Genomic DNA, 22,788 nt, shown 5'->3' on the forward strand with positions numbered 1-22,788 from the left:
CCCCTGAGTTTATGCTATCAAATTCAGGTGTTTGAGATGAGCTTCCATTCCCATGATTTTCTTGTTCAGTGGACTCTTCATTCATCATTTGTTGTGCATTACCTTCATCTTCTCCATCAGAATCACTATCAATGTTGAGGTTTTCAAATGCAAGGGCTTCAGCTTCATTATTATCAAGGCATTCCAAGCCTGGACACTTGTCATCATCAAAGGTCACATCTGTGCTTTCCATAATCTTCTTTTGATCAATTACATAGAATTTGTAGGCAGTTCTTTCCAGCGAATATCCCAGAAAAATTGCTTCAAAAACCTTTGATTCAAATTTTCTCACATATTCAGAATTGTCTTTCAAAATATAACACTTGCTTCCAAACACATTAAGATGCTTTACAGTAGGCTTTCTCTTGGACATGATTGATTAGGGTGACTTGCCATGTGCCTTGTTAATGAGATATATGTTCTGAGTATAACATGCAGCGTTGACATCCTCTTCCCAGAAACTTGTTGGCAACTTGGTATCTTGCATCATTGTTCTAGCAGCTTCAACCAATGTTCTATTCTTTCGCTCAACTACTCCATTTTATTGAGGTGTCCTGGAAGCTGAGAATTCTTGAACAATGCCTTTGTCTTTGCAGAATTCACTTAATGTAACATTTTTGAATTCTGTTCCATTTCCACTTCTCAGTCTTTTCACACAATTGTAATCTTCAGCCTGCTTTTCTATCTTCTTGATGTGCTTAATTGTAACACCCCCAGATCCGGGGTCGGGGATCCAGGTCGTCACGGTCTTTCTTTCCACAATATCACTTAACTTAATTAATAAAAAAATAACCTCATGTTGTGACCCCACACTAACACACACCACAACCCGTTATAGTCTCAGAGATGAAATTGAAATAAGTACAAGTCCTTGAATCCACAATTTAAAAGTTATTACAACCCAAAATGATTACTTGATAAGTTTATAGTTAATTGCCATTATCTACCACAAGTTATAATTATACAATATTTGGTTCCCAAAAGTAGAATGCCTGTTCTACCAATAGATCTACCTCTGCAGCTATAGCAGTTACAACATCAACGGGAAGACGCGGGACGCTTCCCATTCGCTTGCGCTGGGTCTGCTTGAGTCTGGCCATCTTTCCTAACTGTTGTTGTGTGATGAAGAAATGAAGCAAGAGTGAGCATTACAGCTCGCAAGATAATATAGTGTAAATAATAATGCAAGTATCTAAATGGGTAACTTACTAGAATCCTTTATCAAGTGTAAGGTAATTACTTACTGGATATAAGGTTAAAGGAAGATGAATTTACCAATTACTTCACTATACTTATACCATTTTTAGAAATCTACTTGAACTACCACTGTTCAAAGTATAACAAGTTTCAAAAGTTCGTCCCATAGATGAGACCACAAGATAAGACTTGAATAGATTCAATCTTTGAATTAATTTTTAAAGGAAATGAAGTTATGAGATACTTCATTCAATGGAAACACCATTATAACTGTTTGACCCTTGTCAATGCTTCGGCAATCACCCATTCGTAGCCTTTCGATCGAAATGCTCCGGGTAGTGTTACAGAAATATCCAACTGGATGATGAACTCATTACAGGAGTTTGTCGCGCCAGGATGACCACTTACGATGATCAGTCGCAGTAGTGCAACCCCACCATTTTCTACATGTAGAGGAGAACCTGTCGGATTTACTTGTCAACCGAACACTGGACTCCTAAGGAATGGACCGTCTTAGTGGAACTTCCGGGCCATTTGGGCCAATATAATAAGGCTGGGCCGGCGCCACTCGACCACTTACGCCACTCCTAGTTCAGATGAAATCCATGACTCTGAAACGTAAAGCTCATCCCCACTTTCCCCAAGTAGAAACTTGTTGATACGGCTCCACCAAGAAGTCGTATCTAGTTGGAAAGGAAAACTCACCGATATTTCCCAGGCGATGCCTGTTAATGGATTAACTTGTTCCAAGAATTTTACTTCCCGAGTGTTGGATAAGTAATCAAAAACTCTTTTATCAGAATAGCAACCTTGTTGCGAATATAAAATACACCACATAGCCGGATACCTCAGGTTTGGAGCAAGTATTTAAATGTTCCCGAGTATATTATATATATTTAAATACTCGCTCAAAACCTGGGGGATCCGGCTCTGTGGTGTATTTTACATTCGCAACGTGGTTGCTGTTTTGAGAAAACAATTTGATTACTTGCCCAACGTTCGGGAAGTAAGTCCATCTAATTGAGTCGGCATAAGCGACAGGCCGGGGTACGGTCTATCAAAGTGTAAGTGGCTGGGTGGCAGTCCATCAACGCGTAAGAGGCCGAGTGGCGGTCCAGCACAAGGTCCTTATGTGGCCAGGGTGATGACCGGTGGGGGATTCATCCATCTACAAGTAGAAAAGGTTACTTATTGGTATCTTTGCCTGATCAGCAAGATATCGGGTTTATGCCAAAATTCTTTTCCTTTCCAAAATTCATTGGATGTTACAAACTCTGTTCATACTTTACATAACAGAGGTTCCAGGAAATGTTTAAGAGATATATATGTGGATATATATATCGGGACTAAATAAAGTATCTCGTAACTTTATTTCATTCAATAATATTTCAAAGATTGAATCTATTCAAGTCTTAACTTGTGGTCTCATCTATGGGATGACCTTTTGAACCCTATAATACTTTGAACAGTGGTAGTTCAAATAGCTTTATAAATGATATAAGTATAGTGAAGTATTTGGTAACTTCATCCCTTGTTTTTGCTTATATCCAGTAAGTAATTATCTTACACCTGATAAAGGTTTCCAGCAAGTTATCCATTTAGATACTTGCGTTATTGTTTACACTATATATTATCTTGCGAGCTGTAATGCTCACTCTTGCTTTATTTCTTCATCACACAACAACAGTTAGGAAAGATGGCCAGACTCCAGCAGACCTAGCGCAAGAGCGTGGGAAGTGCCCCGCGCCTTCCCGTTGAGATCATAGCTGCTATAGCTGCAGAGGTAGATCTATCTGTAGATCAGACCTTCTACTTTTGGGAATCAATTATGTATAATTATAACTTGTGGCAGATAATGGCAATTAATTGTAAACTTATCAAGTAATCATTTTAGGTTGTAATAACTTTTAAATTGTGGATTCAAAGACTTGTACTTATTTCAATTTCATCTCTGAGACTATAACGGGTTGTGGTGTGTGTTAGTGTGGGTTCACAGCATGAGGTTATTTATTGTTAATTAAGTGAAGTGATATTGTGGAAAGAAAGACCGTGACGACCTGGATCCCTGACCCCGGATCTGGGGTTGTTACAGAAATGATATCAGAGCCAAGCGTTATAAACCTCAGAGATGATGCGATGATATAATAATAAACTCACAAAGATAATAAGAACTCTTGCCAAGTTCATGGTCGGACTACTTAAAGTAGAGCTGACAGTTAAAACCCTTACGGGAACCCTTATAAGTATCATGATAGTAACTTAGCTCGTTTAATATGTAGGCGCATGAGATAGAGGACCCTGAGATGTTCGAGCGTGAGCATGATGAGGCACTGCTAGATGTCGAGGATCAGGAGGAGCCTGAGATGGAGGAGGATGAGGAGGACCCCTCAGAGGAGTCAGAGACAGAGGTCATTGCTATTTCAGATGAGGAGGACCCGGATGAGGTCCCAGTAGCTGAGGAGCGTGTCGGAGCTATGGTAGTGTACACTGGTACCCCTTTACCCACACTCCCGGTGGTCAGAGCTCCTACCACTCCACCACTATCTTGGATCCCCTATGATGACAGCTTAGAGACCCATACTTCCGAGCCTAGGCAGACCGAGGAGGCACCCCAAGCGGCTCCGGATTCACCACCTCTCGACCCTGCCCATAGGCAGTCTTTGTTAGCCCACGGCTATGTTCAGGATGTACTGAGGACCCGAGTGGCTGTTGTTGAGGCCCGACTTGATGAGGCCAGGAGGGAGTTGGATGCGGAGAGGGCGGGTAGGCGTACCCGAGCTTATGAGACTAGGGCTACTATACCCCGATCCTTGAGGAAGGAGATGACGGGGATAGAGCTCACGTCCCGAGCGAGACTCAGATCGCTCCAGGGGGACAGGCATGGTAGGATCTCCAGGCGGCAGGCCGACTATATCTTCCGTCGTGCGATGGAAAGGGTATGGGAGCTGACCCGCTCCGGTGTGTGATTCAGGACTGACGATGGGATAGTCTAGTTGTCTAGTTAGTCGAGGCCTTAGTAAGAGCCAATTTTCCGGGATAGTTGACTTGTATATAGCATCCCTTTTTCTGACTAGACAGATAGACTATTGTGTATCACTTTTGGGACAGATGGCTGTAGCACTGTTGTACTTTTGACCAGATCAAACTATGTATTTCTCGCATTATGTATATATTTATTTCCTTTCAGTTCAGTTCCTTAGTGACGAGATCACTATTTTTATCATTATTATTACTGCACTTCTTATTAGAACTGTCATAAAATAATATAATTGCGAGATACATTCTCCCCATTATAGAGCTGTGCAAGGCACAATGTTGTGTATGATTGTGACCTAACATTGAATTTCCCAATAATTTTTTTTATTATCAGTATCATGCCGCCAAGAAAGATTGGAACTAGAGCGAACCCTGGATCTGAGGACCAGGGAAGCCATAACCAGGACGATAGGAACCAGGAACACAGTGAAGAGGAAGACGAGGATTATGTTGAACAGGATGACTCCCTGTATGAAGAGGAGGAGGAGACATATGATGTTGAGGGATTTGAGATAGAGGCTGAGGAAGGAGAAACTGAGGTTGAGCAACCAATACCAAACCCAGGCATGGATCCCATGGGCCAGTTCATGCAACTACTAAGGCAGAACTTGGAACGTCAACCCAACCCACCCCCTCAAGTAAATAACAATGTTGTGGCAAACTCTTTCAGGGCTTTTAAGTCCCTTAAGCCCCCTGAGTTCCACGGATCAGCCGACCCAGTTGAGGCAAGGGCATGGTTAAAGGAAATGGAGAAATCCTTTGAGATTCTGAGTATCGATGAGGCACAGAAGACTGTATTTGCTACCTACCTTCTGAAAGGAGAGGCTAACTACTGGTGGGAGGCCAAGAAAAACATGGAGACAGATGCTATTATAACCTGGGAAAGATTCAGTCAGTTGTTTCTGGGAAAATATTTCCCGAGGTTTATGGAAAACCAGATGGAGCTCAAGTTCTTGGAGCTAAAGCAGAATAACTTATCTGTAGCAGAGTACGAAGCGAAATTTACTGAGTTATCAAGGTTTGTGCCGGAGTTTGTGAGCACCGAGGAAAAGAAAGATAGGAGGTTTCAGCAGGGACTGAAACCGTGGATTCAGAATAGGGTGGCAATCCTTGAGCTTACTGATTATGCCACTCTGGTGCAAAAGGCAACAATTGTAGAAGCCGGAAGTGAACAGATGCAGAAGGAAAGAGAGAAGAAGGGAATAAAGAGGAAAAGTATGAGCATGGGTGGAGGTTCCGCAGGAAGGAACTTCCCAACTAGAGTTAATAGGGGAGCAGTGTCCCTACCGGGAAAGAACATTGGGTTTAAGCGGCCAATGAGTGTAAATGTGAGCTAGAGCGTCCAGAAGTCAAGAATGTCCTATTCCAACCAGTCTCGACCCCCATTTCCAGCCTGTAACACTTGTGGAAGGATGCATTCTGGGGAGTGTAAAGGTAAGCCGGTAATCTGCTTCAAGTATGGTCGAGAGGGTCACTATTCGGACAAGTGCACTTCGCCAACCCCCATTACCCGCCCAACCTCCATTTGTCATCAGTGTGGACGCCCGGGTCATTGGAAGAGGGAATGCCCAATGAACAAACCAGCAGCTTCGGGAGCAAGCAGGGCTGCTTCTAATAAGCCACCTACTGCAAGGACTTTCAACATGACAGTCCAGGATGCTATGAAAGATTCAGATGTGATAGCAGGTACCCTTTCTCTAAATTCAGTCAGTACAAACGTTTTATTTGATTCAAGAGCAACTAAATCTTTTATATCTAGGGACTTTGCGCGTAAATTAAGACTTAAAGCTGAACCCTTGATAGAGCCCTTACAAGTAGAAATAGCCAACCATGAAGTTATTCTTGTTAATCTGATTCACCCCGCTTGTGAGTTAGGCATAGGGGAACAATCTTTCAGTGTTGATCTGATTCCTTTTAGGTTAGGGGAATTTGATATAATTTTGGGAATGGACTGGCTATCTAGCAATGATGCTCAAACAGACTGTAAAGGGAAGAAAATTAAGTTGAATATTCCAGGAAAGAAAGAAGTCATATTTAGGGGAAAGAGGCAGACGCAGAAATTTTTGACCATGGCCCAGGCCAAAAGGATGCTACGAAAAGAAAACGAGGCTTACCTAGCCTATGTGGTAGACACGCAAAAGGAGGTGCCCAACTTACAAGATATTCCGGTAGTTAACGAATTTGAAGACGTATTCCCACAAGACCTTCCGGGATTACCACCTGATAGAGTGATTGAATTTGCTATTGAGTTGGCCCCAGGGACGGCGCCAGTTTTAAAAGTACCTTACCGGTTAGCCCCGTTAGAAATGAAGGAATTAGCTACCCAATTGCAGGAACTCTTGGATAAGGGTATGATAAGACCCAGTGTGTCTCCGTGGGGAGCACAAGTGTTATTTGTTAAGAAAAAAGATGGGAGCATGAGGCTGAGCATCGACTATCGAGAGTTGAACAAGCTAACCATAAAGAACAGGTACCCGTTACATAGAATAGACGATCTGTTCGACCAGCTAAAGGATGCTGTTTATTTTTCCAAGATTGACCTGAGAACTGGATATCACCAACAAAAGATTAAACCCGAAGATATTCCCAAGACAGCGTTCCATACCAGGTATGGACATTAAGAGTTCTTGGTAATGTCCTTTGGATTAACCTACGCCCCAGCGGCTTTCATGGATTTAATGAACAGAGTATTTAAGAAGTACTTGGACAAGTGTGTAATAGTTTTTATCGATGATATTTTAATCTACTCAAGGACTGAGGCAGAACATGCAGAGCATTTGATGAAATCTCTAGGAATACTCAGAGAGGAACAGTTATATGCCAAATTCTTGAAGTGTGAATTCTGGCGGAATGAAGTACAGTTTTTAGGACATGTGATCAATAAAGAAGGAGTATTGGTCGACCCCTCTAAGATAGAGGCGGTCTCAAATTGGGAAAGGCCAACCACACCCACAGAGGTAAGGAGTTTCATAGGATTGGCCGGCTACTATCGTAGATTTGTACAGGACTTTGCGAAGATCGCAACCCCTTTGACACGACTTACTCATAAGACAGAGAAGTTTGAATGGACGGATAAATGCGAGAATAGTTTTCAGGAATTAAAGAAAAGGTTGGTAACGGCCCCGGTGTTGGAATTTCCAGACGGAAAAGGAGATTTTGTGATATATAGTGACGCGTCGCACAAAGGATTAGGGTGTGTGCTTATGCAGCACGGTAAAGTGATTGCGTATGCGTCGAGACAACTGAAGGAATACGAGATTCGATATCCTACTCATGACCTTGAGCTTGCGGCAAAAGTTTTTGCCCTAAAAATTTGGAGGCACTACTTGTATGGAGAGAAGTGCGAGATTTTCACAGACCATAAGAGCCTCAAATACATATTTACGCAGAAAGAGCTCAACATGCGCCAGAGGAGATGGTTAGAACTAATTAAGGACTATGATTGTGAGATTCTCTATCATCCGGGGAAAGCCAATGTGGTGGGTGACGCCCTCAGTAGGAAGGAAAGGCTCAGAATGATAATGACTTCGAAGGAATTAATCAGGGATTTCGAAAGAATGGAAATAGAAGTAAAGGTAACCGGAACCGGAACTGAAAAGCTGTTTGAGATATCAATACAGCCAGAGTTATTAGAAAAGATTAGATTGTGCCAAGAAAGAATAATGAGTGAGGGCAGAGAGTCAATGACTGGAGAAGAGATCCATACTAAGAGAGACAATAAGGGGATAATGAGGTATTCCTACAGGATTTGGGTTCCGAATGTTCAAGAGCTTAAAGATGAGATTTTGGATGAAAGCCATAGTTCAAGGTATTCCATTCACCCGGGAAGCACCAAGATGTATAGGGATTTGAAGGAATATTACTGGTGTCCCAACATGAAGAGGGACGTAGCAGAATGGGTAAGCAAATGTTTGACTTGCCAAAGAGTAAAGGCAGAGCACCAGAGACCCAGTGGACTTTTACGACCCCTAGAGATTCCCGAATGGAAATGGGAACAGATAGCCATGGATTTTGTTGTCGGTTTACCAGGGACGAAAGCCAACCATGATGCCATATGGGTGATTATAGACCGACTGACAAAGTCAGCTCATTTCATTCCTATCAATGAGAGATACACAGTCGATAGACTGGTGGACATTTACCTTAAGGAAATAGTGACGCGACATGGAGTCCCAGTGTCCATTGTCTCAGACCGAGACCCCAGGTTCAACTCCAGATTTTGGAGGAGCTTTCAAGAATGTGCGGGAACCAAATTGAACATGAGTACCGCTTACCATCCCCAGACGGATGGGCAGAGTGAAAGGACCATCCAGACACTAGAGGATATGTTGAGAGTCTGTCCAATAGACTTTAAAGGAAGTTGGGATGATCACTTGCCGTTGATCGAGTTTTCTTATAACAATAGCTTTCATGCTAGCATCGGAATGCCGCCTTATGAGGCCCTGTACGGAAGAAGGTGTCGATCTCCCTTATACTGGGATGAAGTAGGAGAGCGGAAGATGCTCGGACCCGAAGTGGTCCAAAAGACCAAAGTCATAGTGGATCTCATCAGAGGACGGCTGGTAGCAGCCCAAGACAGAAAGAAGAAATATGCAGACCTAGCCCGAAAGGACAAGGAGTATGGAGTAGGGGACTTAGTACTACTAAAAGTATTCCCTTGGAAGGGGTTAATGAGATTCGGAAAGAAAGGAAAACTAAGCCCAAGATACATTGGACCTTTTGAGATACTAAGACGGATTGGGAAGTTGGCTTACGAGCTAGCCTTACCCCCGAACCTACAACAAGTTCATAATGTGTTCCATGTGTCAATGCTAAGGAAGTATCATCGGGATGCCAGACACATCGTGGAGTAAGAGCATGTGGATATGCAACCAGATCTGACTTACGTGGAGAAACCAGTAAAGATTATGGATAAGAAGGAGCAGGTGCTTCGGAATAAAGTGATCAAGCTAGTCAGAGTGCTATGGCAGAATCATAATGTGGAAGAATCAAGTTGGGAACTAGAGAGCGCAATGCTAGAAAAGTACCCCCAATTGTTTTCTATTTGATTCCGGGACGGAATCCTTTTAAGGAGGGGAGACTGTAATAACCCCAAAATTTTAAACTTTTTGTAACCCTTATGAATAGTATTTTTGCTGATATTTCTGAACAAGAAAACTTTTCATGCCACACTATGTAGGGGTTCTTATATGGATATTCTGAGATTTTATTGGTACTCTATATGATATATAAGTGTATGTAAAGATCGTCAGAATCCAAATCCGAACACTTTGACTTTTCCCGGAAATCCACCAGATATCGAAAGAATTGAGTATAAGGTAACATGATAAAAAGGATTTAAATTCAAGGATTTTAATAGAGGATCATAAAAAGGAATATAATGTATTGAGAAAGGTTAAGGGAACCTAAGTAATAAGATCCCGGGTATGATCCCTCAAACGAGAAACGAGAACGAAAGATAAGCGAACCGTATAACAGATCAATGGTCATTAGGCAAACAATTAGGAGTTAATCAAGGAGGTCAGGGATGATGAGGTCATCAAACCAATAAGAAGAGGGCAAGTAAGGGATGATGACATAACAAGGTGACATAAGCATGACATAAGGGGGAAGGAGGTGTGGTTGATTTAAAACCACACAAAGTTCATGGTTAAAAAGGTAATTAACCAAAATCAAGCTAAAAATAACCAACCAACAATCATTTCACCCAAAACACAAAGATCATTTCATTTTCTTCATCTTGCTCTCGGCTTCTTCTTCTTTTCTAAAGCAAGAAAGTCAAAATCAAAGTTCCAAGATTTGTTAAATTACAAGGTAATTATCTAAGACTCCTTATGCATAGTTATGGATATCCTATAAGTTTGAGCTCCTAAATCATTCACAATCTCTTCCTAAAATTCATGGAAGAAGATGGTGTGTAGTGTTTTTCAAGAACTAAATTTTTTGCCTTTGGATATTCTTTGGCTGGATGCAGGAGTCCTCACACGGTCTCTTCCATATTGCTATTCTTTAAGGTATTATTTTTCTGAATCAATCCTGATTGTATATAATACATATAAAATAATCTTTTCTATTATTATGATATATTCTTAGTAGAGATTATAGAGAGTGAAGAAGTTTAGCCAGACATATTCAAAGAGGGAATTGAACTTTTAAAAATTTTCAGATATCTTTTACATTTCATGCATGGACTTATTTATAGTAGTCCTTCTATATGGTTACAGATTACCGGGATAACCGGTTTCTTTTATATAATTACTAATAATTCTCTTTTGCAGGTTTTTCCAGGAATCTTTTATTTTTTTTGTCTGCCATTTCTTTGTCTGTCATTTCTTCTTTTGTCGTCTTTACATATTTTCTTCATCTTTATCTTCTATGTCTGCCATGATATCTTACAGGATCTGTCATCTTTTCCAGGGAATCTGCTTTTTCTTTTCTTCTTTCTCCATTTTTGTCATTTTGCCTTGATATTTTTGTTGAAGGGAATCTTCTATCTCCTGGTAATATAACTATTTTATATTTTTTGGTTTTCACCATTCAATTTACAGTGTTTTGGTGTATCACACCATTTTGTATTATGCAAAGGGATCAGAATTCCCTTTATCATCATTTTTTAGACTGATAATAGGTCTCTTTCGAGGACCTGTTATTCTTTGATAATATTCAGTAGTATGTTTTGCATGATTATATTTCAGATTTTCTATTTTATCAAGCATTATCTCTAATGCCATAGTACCTGAATTTTGTATAATATTATCATAATATAAGGTTATTATACTTTCGGTGAAACCTCCACCATGGCTTTCAGAAATGATTATAACTTTCCGAGCTCGTAGTATATCTTATATTTTGGACCTGAGGGTAGCTAGTCCAATGGCTCATTTTTCACATAACCATTCTTGGAATTTGTTAATATCACAGGGATTTGGCAATTTCAAGCTTTTGGTTTCTCCCACAATATCTGTCATATTCCTTCCCAATTTAAATAGTTGACATATTACTATGGGTTTTCCAACTAGATCAGTTGATGCATCAAAAACTTGTATTCCGTATGAGCCTGCTCCCATTTCCCGTACCATAGCTTCCATGGATTTGACAATTATACTTGGTAGTTTTGATATACAATACATGATTTCATTTGTTAAGATCTTGTCAACAAAACCATGTATAAACAGGTTATAGACTATGTCAGGTTTTGCATTTTCACAATAAATATATCTGGGATATTTTGTAGATTTTGTCAGTCTGCAAACATCAGGGTTAGATTTATAATCATAATATTTCATCATTTGCTCATATGTTTTCACTATCTCAGGTGAGTGTTTCAGCTTATCACTCATTGATAAATTTGACAGAGTAGTTGATATGTTGGTTGAAGGTGATGGCATGGTTGCAAGCTTTGATGAAAATGTCATAGGTTTTATTGTAGGGATTGCAACTGAAGCTTGTAGAGTTGTTTTGTCTTTTATAGCTTCCATAATTTGTTTCAGAAAATGTTGGTTTTCCTGAACCAGGGTTTCTATCTCCTTTTGGAGTTTGGTGATTTTCTCATTATTGGTTGATATATAAGAAGTGACATTAGTGATATATTTCTCAAAATTTTCCATCTTTTGCTATCCTGCTAAGAACAACAAACAATTAAATTTTCCCTTTACAAAAACAAAATACATGACATTCAATGGCATTTATTTTCTAATAATTGATATTAATAATTCATCAATATACCTTCTATTAGGAGTGAAATAATAAGCAATGTGTTTTTCTATTTCTAGAAATCCTTTATATATTTCTTCTAATTTTTCTGTATTATTTTCATCTAATCCTTCGAGAGCAAAGCTTTTTATGAATTCTACAGCTTCTGAAGTAGTAGTCCATATTATTAAAGATCCTGATATTATTTTCCATGGTTGAGCTTGTCTTCTTGTATATTCTATTTTCATTGTTTATTTTCTCTGCTAAGATAGTCAGCTAACACATTTTTTGTTCCTGATATGTTTTTTATTATAAAATCATAACAACAGAAAAAAGATTGTCATTTTCTTCTTTTATTTAATTCTGGTAATAATTCTATTTTATTAGTAATAAAAGCTTTTACTTGAGTATTATCTGTTCTTACTACAAATTTAACAGTTAATAAATGATAATGAAACTTCTTAATCCCATATTTTACAGCTAATAGTTCTTTTTCATTTATGTGGTAGTTTGATTCATTAGGTTTCCAAGTTCCTCCTGCATATCCACATATATGTGGCTTTTCTTTATCTATGTCATCCTTCTCATATGCTATTAGGACTGCTCCCCATCTTATATCGCTAGCATCAGTATATAATTCTAAATGATCTATTTCTATGGGTATTCTATGTTTTGGTAAATCTTTCACCTTTTCCTTAAGAATTTTTATACAGTTTTCATGTTCTTTTGTCCATTCAAAAGGTTTATTTTTTGTTAGTTCCTGTAATGGTTTTCTTAATTTAGGTAAGTCTTTGATATGATCTGAGGCATAATTTACTATTCCTAAAAACTGTTGTACCTCTTTTTTATTTTCTAATTTATCCTTTAAATTTACAATCTTTGTTACTATATGATCTTGTAATTGTATACCTTCTTTATCTATTTTGTATCCTAAATATTCTATCTTATTCTTAAAGATTTCAGATTTCTTTTCAGACAATAATATTCCATGCTGGTTTATTGTTTTTGTAAATTGCTCTAAATGTTTTATATGTTCTTCTAGAGTTTCACTATATATTAATATATCATCTACATATACTATGCAGAAATCTTTTAATTTTCTAAATATTTGGTCCATTCTTCGTTGAAATATTTGTGGCGCATTTTTTAATCTAAAGGGTAATACTATCCATTCATAATGTCCTTGCGAAGCACTAAAGGCTGTTAAAGGCCTTGATTCTTTGGTTAATTTTATTTGCCAAAATCCACTTTTATAATCGAATTTACTAAATCATTTCTTATTTCCTAGTCTATTTATAAGATTTCTTTTATATGGTAAGAAATATCTATCAAATATAGTTTTCTTATTTAATTCTCTATAGTCTATTACCATACGGGCTTTTCCCCTTTTCTGTTCATTATGTTTTCTTACAAGGAAAGCCGGGATGCTATGTGGACTTTTACTTTCTTGTATTAATTTTAGTTTTAATAATTCATTGGTTTGATTATCAAATTCTTTTTGGTCTGAAGGGCTATACCTTATAGGTTTAGATCTTATTATATCATTAGGGTTTAATAATTTTATTTCAGCATATATCTTTTCCTTATCCCATAAACTCATAGGATTTTCTCCGAAGTTGGATTTTAATAAATTATTATATTTTTCAGTTAATTCTTGTAGATTATTATTTCTTTCTATTCTTAGATTGTTTATTCTTATAGTATTTATAGTACTTATTGGCATAATTCTTTTTAATACTATCCACTTATTACACGGAGTTTGTAATGATAGGGTATTTGAAGTTACTATATGTGTTTTAAAATAATCTAAGAAGTTATTTCCTAATAATATAGATTGCTTCATCTTATTCTGATATACAATAGGTAAACTGAATAATATTTTATTTAGCTTTATTCTCATGTTTTTTGCTATTACATCTAATTCTTTCTTTTGTTCATTAATTCCTGATACCCTAGTTCTATGTGCATTAGATTTTTCCCATCTATATGAAGCTAAAACTTCCTTTTTTACTAGACATAGATCTACTCCACTATCTATAAACATTTTTTGTTTTAGGAATTTATATTTTTTATATTCTACATTGCTTCTATGTATATTGCTACCATTCCTCCCAATTGCTTTCACTAGATGATTCATAATTTATAAAGTTTATTTCATTATCAGTTTCACTAACATAAAACTCTTCTTATTCATACCATCTATTGTCATCTTCTTTAATTTGTTCTATTTCCATTATGAATTGTGATGTATTTATATATTTTACTTTCTTTTCTTTCAGTTTAGGACATTTATTAGCATAATGTCCTTTTTCATTGCAATTCCAACATTTACATTCACTTATATCTTTCTTTTTAAAAGGTTTTCTTCTGAACTTTCTCTTATTTTTATATCTTCTTCTATTTTTTGGCGTATTTCTAAATTTCCTAAATCTTTTTCTCTTATATCTGTTGTATTTATAAGGATAATTATTTCTATTTTGTTTGCTTTTGTACTTATCATATGATTTTTTCTTATTATACCTCTTCTTATAGTTCCTATAGGGTTTTTTATCTTCACATCCAAATACTAGTCTTCTTTCAGTGAATCCACATATTTCTCTTAATCCTAGTTTTTTATCCTTTTTAACCTTCTGTTGTACCCTATATTCTTCACATTTTCTCATTAGATTTCCTCTTAGTACTCTTATTCTTTCACCCAGAGTGTTCTCACGAGGTTCTAACTTATTATATTCCTTAGTTATCTCAGTATTATAAGGTTCTGGTAAATGATCATAATATAATTGTTGATATATATGTCCTTCTTCGGGTAAGAATCTAGCTTCATAAAAGAATTTAGTAAAACTTATAGTATATTCTGGTAACTTGTTAATTTTACAGCATTTCATGTTATTTAGATTCATTATTATTTCTATTTTTCTTTCTATTAGAACTTGGTCTCTAGCTACTATCCAAGGTTCTCCTAAGAATTCTCTTTTTAATATCATATCAAATATTTGTAACATTGATTTCCAATCCGTTGCATACCTTAGTACTTCAGTTTTTAACTGATATTCTATGGATTCTATCCAATATGCTACCTTTCCAATTAACGTTTTTGAGATCAAGTTATAAGTATATTCTAACTCATCTGTATGAGTGGAGTTCATTAATGCTATATACATTCCTAAATTCCAATCAGTTATTCTCCTACTAATTTCTTGTTCTTCATATACATTATCTAAGTCTAAAAAGTATCCATTTAAGTTTACGTCTTGTCACATTGATCCTATGAATTCTTTAAATTCATTATGTTGTCCTATTGGTATGTGTTTTGGTATCGTGTTCCTATATCTTGTTATAACTTCCATATTATGGTCGGTTACTTCTTCTTCTGGGTAGTTATCCATCTCCTCATTTTTTATTCCTTCAGTTTCTATATCAGTATAATTATCTTTATCTTCTTGGTCACTATTCGATTCTTGTTTTATTACTGCATTTACATTTTTCATTCTTTCTAAAGCTTCTATTATATTTTTATTTTCTATTTCTATTTCAGAATTTTTCTCATAACTACTGTTATATTCTTCTATTATATTCACCGTTTTTCCTAAATTATCTTGTTCCGATTCACTAGTACTTGTATTATTATTTGTAGACACGGTACTAGAAACTTCACTTGTATCTTTTTTTTTCCTTTTAACTTATTTAATTGCTTTTTCAATATTTCTATTTCTTTTTTATTTTCTTCTGATTTTTCATTTAATTCCTTTTTTGTTTGTCTTAAATCTCTTTTTACCTCTTTTAGTTCCTTTTTAGTTTCTTTATATTTATTTTTATATTTTTTATATTTTTCTAACCATTCTTCATTAGTATTTAATCGTAGTTTTTTAGTCTCCGTTCTTATTTCTTCTACTTCTTCCTTTTGTTGTTCTAATTTTGACTTTAAATATTCTATCACAGTTGTATCAATCTTAAACTCAGCTTTACTTTCACTAGTTGTTTCCTTTTTTAATGGTTCATACTTATATTTTGCTCTTTCTAAAATTTCTTTTCCATGATTCTTTAAAAATGTTATCACATTATATTCTTTTTGTTCTTTAGTTTCCATTAGAACTTTTCTTTTTTACTAAGTTGTCCCAAATTATCTAATACTTTTCCTATTGGTTCAGATATATTAGGTTTCATTTTACTTATATCTATCATCATTGGCTCATTAACTCTTCTCCATGCATTTATGGCTTTTAGTTCTGGCTTATTTGTAATTTCTTTTTCTGGTATAATTTCTTGTTTTCCTTCTTCTAATTTTATTAACTTGTCTAGTATCATTTTTAAAGTAGGTATTTCAGAATTATTCCATAAGCTTGTTAACTCTTCTCTTATTATTTGTCTCAAATTTTCTTGATTATCTTGTTTTTCTATCAGTCTCATTATTGCATTTAGTTTTTCCTTAACTATTATTTCTTCCCATAAATTTTTTATAAATTCTGAGTCTGGCATTTTATTATTTGTTGATTCGCTTTCTCCAACCATTTCCAACATCTATCCAATATTTACTAGTATTTTTACTCTGTTCTTCTAATTTCTTAATATCATTTTCTAACTTTGTTTGTCTTTCCTTATATTCTAAGTATTTTATTTGTGAATCTATTTCGCTTTCTAACATACTCTGTATCTTCTTTAACTTTTCTTTCTTATTCCTTAATTTTTCTTGTATATTCATAGTTTTTCTATAAATCTTTCTTTTCCTTGATCTATTATTTTTATTCCATTATTATTAATTTTATAATTTATCATTTTTAAGAAGTCGCTCCCTAATAATAATTCACTCGAACAATCATATTCTATTACTCCTATGTTTATATTATATTCCAAGTCTAATATTTTAAATTTTAAATTAGTACATTTAGTAATAAATATTTCTCTATCATTTTCTGCATATCTGTAAGTCTGAGGTTCTATCCATTTACAATTTTCTTCATTTACCTTGCTTATATGAATAAAACTTTTGGTAGCTCCTGTATTAATTTCTGCTATTCAGTCTCTTGTTATTGTTTCGTCAAATATTATTATTTTTATTTTCAAACTATCAGTATCTATCTTTATTAAATCTATCTTTCTACTCGTCATACTCATTGATCTAATTAATCTTATAGGATTTTGTTCTTTTCTAAAACTTAATCTGGATCCTTCTAATATTGGTTTAATTCTCTGCCTTGGAATCATTTGTCTATTACTTAAATCTATTGTAATTTCTTCTGGGATTGTTATTTGAGATTCTTCTTTATGTTCAATTTTTTCTAATATATCATTATATAACTTTGGTACTATTATTCCTAATTCCGTTTGTTTCTTTACGTGATGGTTTCCAGTCATAGCATAAACCATTTTGGTTTCTATACTAATAACTTTACTTCCTTTTTGCATTTTTATTCCATCTAACTTATAGTATAATGTTAAAGATCTTTCTTTATTTTCATCCCTTAGTGATATACTGAAATCAGGTTGTATTATAAATTTTAATTTCTGATATATCAAGTTTCCTTTTATTACCGCTATTAATGAATCTTGTATATTTCCTATTATTCTATCATCCAATACATATATCTGTATAGGAGTATCGATATTTTTCTGAAAATATACTTTTATTGTAAATTTTATTGCTCCAAAATATATATTCTTTAGTTTATTTGCTTCCTTTTGTTTTAATTTGGATAATTCTCTTTTTATTAATCCATCCGTTATTAAATTTATTCTTGTTTTTCCATTTATTGTATCTATATCTATTACATTCTCATGTTTTTGGGCTATATACCTAACTTCCTTATTTCTTTCAAAATATGATGTCTTGAATATCTTTTTTATTGTTAATTCTTCTTTTTCACTTTGAATTTGATTATATATATCTGGTTTAAAACTTAGTGTTTGTGATGTTCCTCCTTCGTATTCATCCATTTGATAATATATATCTTGTTTTTCACTTATTTCTTCTAATGACATTTTATCCATCTATATTTTATCCAGTTATATTATTTGTTAAAATTATTCTTTTAAGTCCTTGTATTCTTAGTTTATCATTTCTAAATGTTATTATCATATTTCCAAGTTGTTGGTAAATTCTCATAATTTCTTCGCTATTCTCTCTTGTCCATGTTATTTTATTTTTTCTTTCTAGTAATTTTTCCAGATCTATTTCTAATTTTTCTTGATTTTTTATTAATTGCTTTAGTTTCCTATTATTTCTAGTTATTGCATTTGGATCTGTCCAATTCATTTTTTAATTTTTTGTCTTAAATCGTCTATTAATCTATATTGTTCAGTTAATACTTCTTTTAAGTCTTTTATTTCGATTTCTAAATTAGTTTCTTTAATAAATTTTTCTCGTTTTAATAAAAGTTTTTCTTCCTCTAGTCTCCTAATTTTTTCATCTCTTTCTTCCAACATTGTTTGTAACATAGCTATAATATCTAATTTTTCATTTATTATTTGCATGCTTATCTTACAACTTTCAATATGTTGATTTATTAGCCTGTTATATGTTGGTTCTTTATCAGCTATATACTGAATTGATCGTATCCTTAAATCTTCCATAAGTCAGATTAATTGTCTGTATAAAATTTTCTTACACATCTGTTGTGTTGCTTTGTTTTCTACTATAAATAAAATTAATAGAGTTGCTATTATTTTAGATTTATATTATTTATTCCTTTCTCTATTTATTCTTGCTGGAGGTCTCATTTAACCTTAAATTTTATTTCATTTTCACTATTCATGTACTTTTTACTATTCATTAGTTACTATTCACCGTCTACTATTCACGGCTACTTTTGCTACAGTGTTTTTACTGTTCATCTCCCGCCTATTACTGGCTCTCATACCAATTTCTGGGGATACCAATTTCTGGATCGTTTATATATCTCACAACCCTAAAGAGGGAAGGCGCATACATATTTGTATCAATTAATATGGTTATTTTTCGCATGTAGTAAGCAGTAGACAAAAACGAATTCATTATTTTAAATGAAATCATCCCTATAACCTCATACTAATTAAACATCATAATCTTAGAGAACATTATTTTGTTTAGATTAAGCTTGGATAAGGACTTTAAGGGTGATTCCAAGCCATTCTCTTGATTTTCCACTCTCCAAGGAAGGTATAACCCCTCCAAACCCTAACTTTATTTGAGTAATTAGGTTTAGTTTTGTTGTTATAATTCATGACAGGTTTGCTAGTTATAAATGTAGAGATTATTTGATTTTGTGAAGTTTTTGGAGTGGTAGTTCTTGGATTGTTGATTAATGAACTTAAGTGTAGTTAAATTCAAGTTTAAGAATAAGTATAAATTGTTAATGTTGAGTTGTTGGGGATGTTATGATGTAGTATGGATGGAGTTTTGATTGGGTTGTGATTGTGGATTGATTGTGGGTTGAATTGGAGTGTTTTAAATTTGGGAAATCACGTAAACATAGCCGTCGTAATGTCCGATTTACTTTAGGCTGTTTTTGTTCTTAACATTAGGACCCAAGAACTCCCTGCTAGGTTTTGACCATTGCCATGATTAGATAGTTCATGTTACGATCTTCGTTTTGATATGTGGTTCGTTTGATTCCGATGTACGATTTAGGAGAAACGGCTGTTTTGAGTAACGACATTTCGCGAATGAACCATTACCCCTCGCCTTACTTTGAAACATAGGTTAAAGACCTTAAAGGACTAATTGGAGTATGAAACATTTATGTAAAGTGTAATAGGCAGTTGGTAAGACATTCGCGAAAGAATCGCCTTAAAACTCGTAATGGTTAATTTATTAAAAATGGTGGAGCCGAGGGTACTCGAGTGACTTAAGTGAATCGTTAAGCGCAAAGCGAGCGTTAGAGTCTAAATTGGTTAAAGTATAGATTTATAAGTGACTTTGGTTTAATTCCAACTTATATGTTGTTTATAGGTTACCAGACTCGTCCCAAGCCATTTGTAACCCCCAGTCGCTCAGGCAAGTTTTCTACCCGCTATACTGTTGTTGTGATGTATATATGTATATGCATTGTCTTGTGATAAATACATATTTGTTATTAGCAAAGTCTTACGATATATTGTAGCATGTGATATGGTATATATGCATGCTTGGTTCGTAATCTTAATACATATATCTGTTAAATCAGTTGATAACACCCATGCTAGAGATAAGCGGTAATTTGCATATACCCTTAGTAAAGGGGACCCCAAGGTGAACATATTTCTAAACCGGGAGTCGATGTTCCCGAGTATATTATATATATATATATATATATTTATATATATATGGATATAGTTTTCAAAACTATTGATCGAATAAGGTTTATTCGATAACTTTATTTTATTTAATGAATATTATTTGAATATTCATTCAAGGACTTATGACTCTGTTTATTCTATTTAATGATTATTATTTGAATATTCATTTGAGGATGTATGACTCCGTTTATTTCATTTAATGAATATTATTTACAATATTCATTCGAGGTATTAAGACTCCGCTTATTATTTAATAATATCCTTTATTTTATTAAAGAATAATGTTTCGATAATCAAACTTATTTTTGATTATTCGAATAAAGATAGTACTTTCATATAAGTATATCTTTGGTTATTTAATATCCATTTCAAGTATGAGTTTTAAAACTTCTACTTCGATTATTTTTATATGGATTATCTTTATGAGAATATTATTTAAATAATAATATTCAGATATTTCTAATATATCGGGACTGATTTATTTCAATAAATCAGCAGTACTCCAAACATTCTTAAAAATGTTTTCGAGTCTTCAAAATGATTTCTAAAAGTTAGGGCGGATCCCAAAACTCATTCTTTTATATTTAAGATCCTCCTTTCGAAGGGGATTTAAATACTCGCTCAAAACCTGGGGGATCCGGCTCTGTGGTGTATTTTACATTCGCAACATGGTTGCTGTTTTGAGAAAACAATTTGATTACTTGCCCAACGTTCGGGAAGTAAGTCCATCTAATTGAGTCGGCATAAGCGACAGGCCGGGGTACGGTCTATCAAAGTGTAAGTGGCTGGGTGGCAGTCCATCAACGCGTAAGAGGCCGGGTGGCGGTCCAGCACAAGGTCCTTATGTGGCCAGGGTGATGACCGGTGGGGGATTCATCCATCTACAAGTAGAAAAGGTTACTTATTGGTATCTTTGCCTGATCAGCAAGATATCGGGTTTATGCCAAAATTCTTTTCCTTTCCAAAATTCATTGGATGTTACAAACTCTGTTCATACCTTACATAACAGAGGTTCCAGGAAATGTTTAAGAGATATATATGTGGATATATATATCGGGACTAAATAAAGTATCTCGTAAATTTATTTCATTCAATAATATTTCAAAGATTGAATCTATTCAAGTCTTAACTTGTGGTCTCATCTATGGGATGACCTTTTGAACCCTATAATACTTTGAACAGTGGTAGTTCAAATAGCTTTATAAATGATATAAGTATAGTGAAGTATTTGGTAACTTCATCCCTTGTTTTTGCTTATATCCAGTAAGTAATTATCTTACACCTGATAAAGGTTTCCAGCAAGTTATCCATTTAGATACTTGTGTTATTGTTTACACTATATATTATCTTGCGAGCTGTAATGCTCACTCTTGCTTTATTTCTTCATCACACAACAACAATTAGGAAAGATGGCCAGACTCCAGCAGACCCAGCGCAAGAGCGTGAGAAGCGCCCCGCGCCTTCCCGTTGAGATCATAGCTGCTATAGCTGCAGAGGTAGATCTATCTGTAGATCAGACCTTCTACTTTTGGGAATCAATTATGTATAATTATAACTTGTGGCAGATAATGGCAATTAATTGTAAACTTATCAAGTAATCATTTTGGGTTGTAATAACTTTTAAATTGTGGATTCAAAGACTTGTACTTATTTCAATTTCATCTCTGAGACTATAACGGGTTGTGGTGTGTGTTAGTATGGGGTCACAGTATGAGGTTATTTATTGTTAATAAAGTGAAGTGATATTGTGGAAAGAAATACCGTGACGACCCGGATCCCTGACCCCGGATCTGGGGGTGTTACAGGTTTTAAGGCGATTCTTTCGTAAGTGCCTTACCAACTGCATAATACACTTCACATAAATGTTTCATACTCCAATTAGTCCTTTAAGGTCTTTAACCTATGTTTCAAAGTAAGGCGAGTGGTAATGGTTCGTTCGCGAAACGCCGTTACTTAAAACGGTCGTTTCTCCTAAACCGCATATCGGATTCAAACGAACCACATATCAAAACGAAGCTCGTAACATGAACTATCTAATCATGGCAATGGTGAAAACCTAACAGTGAGTTCTCGGGTCCTGATGTTAAGAGCAAAAACAGTCTAAAGTAAATCGGACATTACAACGGCTATATTTACGCGATTACCAATTTTTATTCTACTCCAAATCAACCACAAACCAACCACAATTCAACCATACAACCAAACTCCGTCCATACCTCACTACCAGAGCCCCAACACCTCAAGTTTTTCCAATTTATATTAATCTCAAACATGAACTAAAACTATTCTTAAGTTTTTTAACTAATAACCAAGATTTACAACTCCAAAAACATCACAAAACCAACTAATCTCTACATACACAACAATCAAGCCTCTTATGAACTATAATACTCATGCTAAGCTCTTAACATTCAATAACAAAGCTAGGTTAAGAGATTATACCTTCCTTGTGAGTAGGAGTAACTAATTAGCTTGGAATCACCCTTAAAAGTCCTTATCCAAGCTTAATCTAAACAAAAACTCAAGAACAAAAATTTAAGTTCTTGAAAAACACTATTCACCCTTTTCTTCCAT

Source organism: Apium graveolens, chromosome 5 (genome assembly GCF_009905375.1).
Source record: "Apium graveolens cultivar Ventura chromosome 5, ASM990537v1, whole genome shotgun sequence".
Classification (NCBI taxonomy): domain Eukaryota; kingdom Viridiplantae; phylum Streptophyta; class Magnoliopsida; order Apiales; family Apiaceae; genus Apium; species Apium graveolens.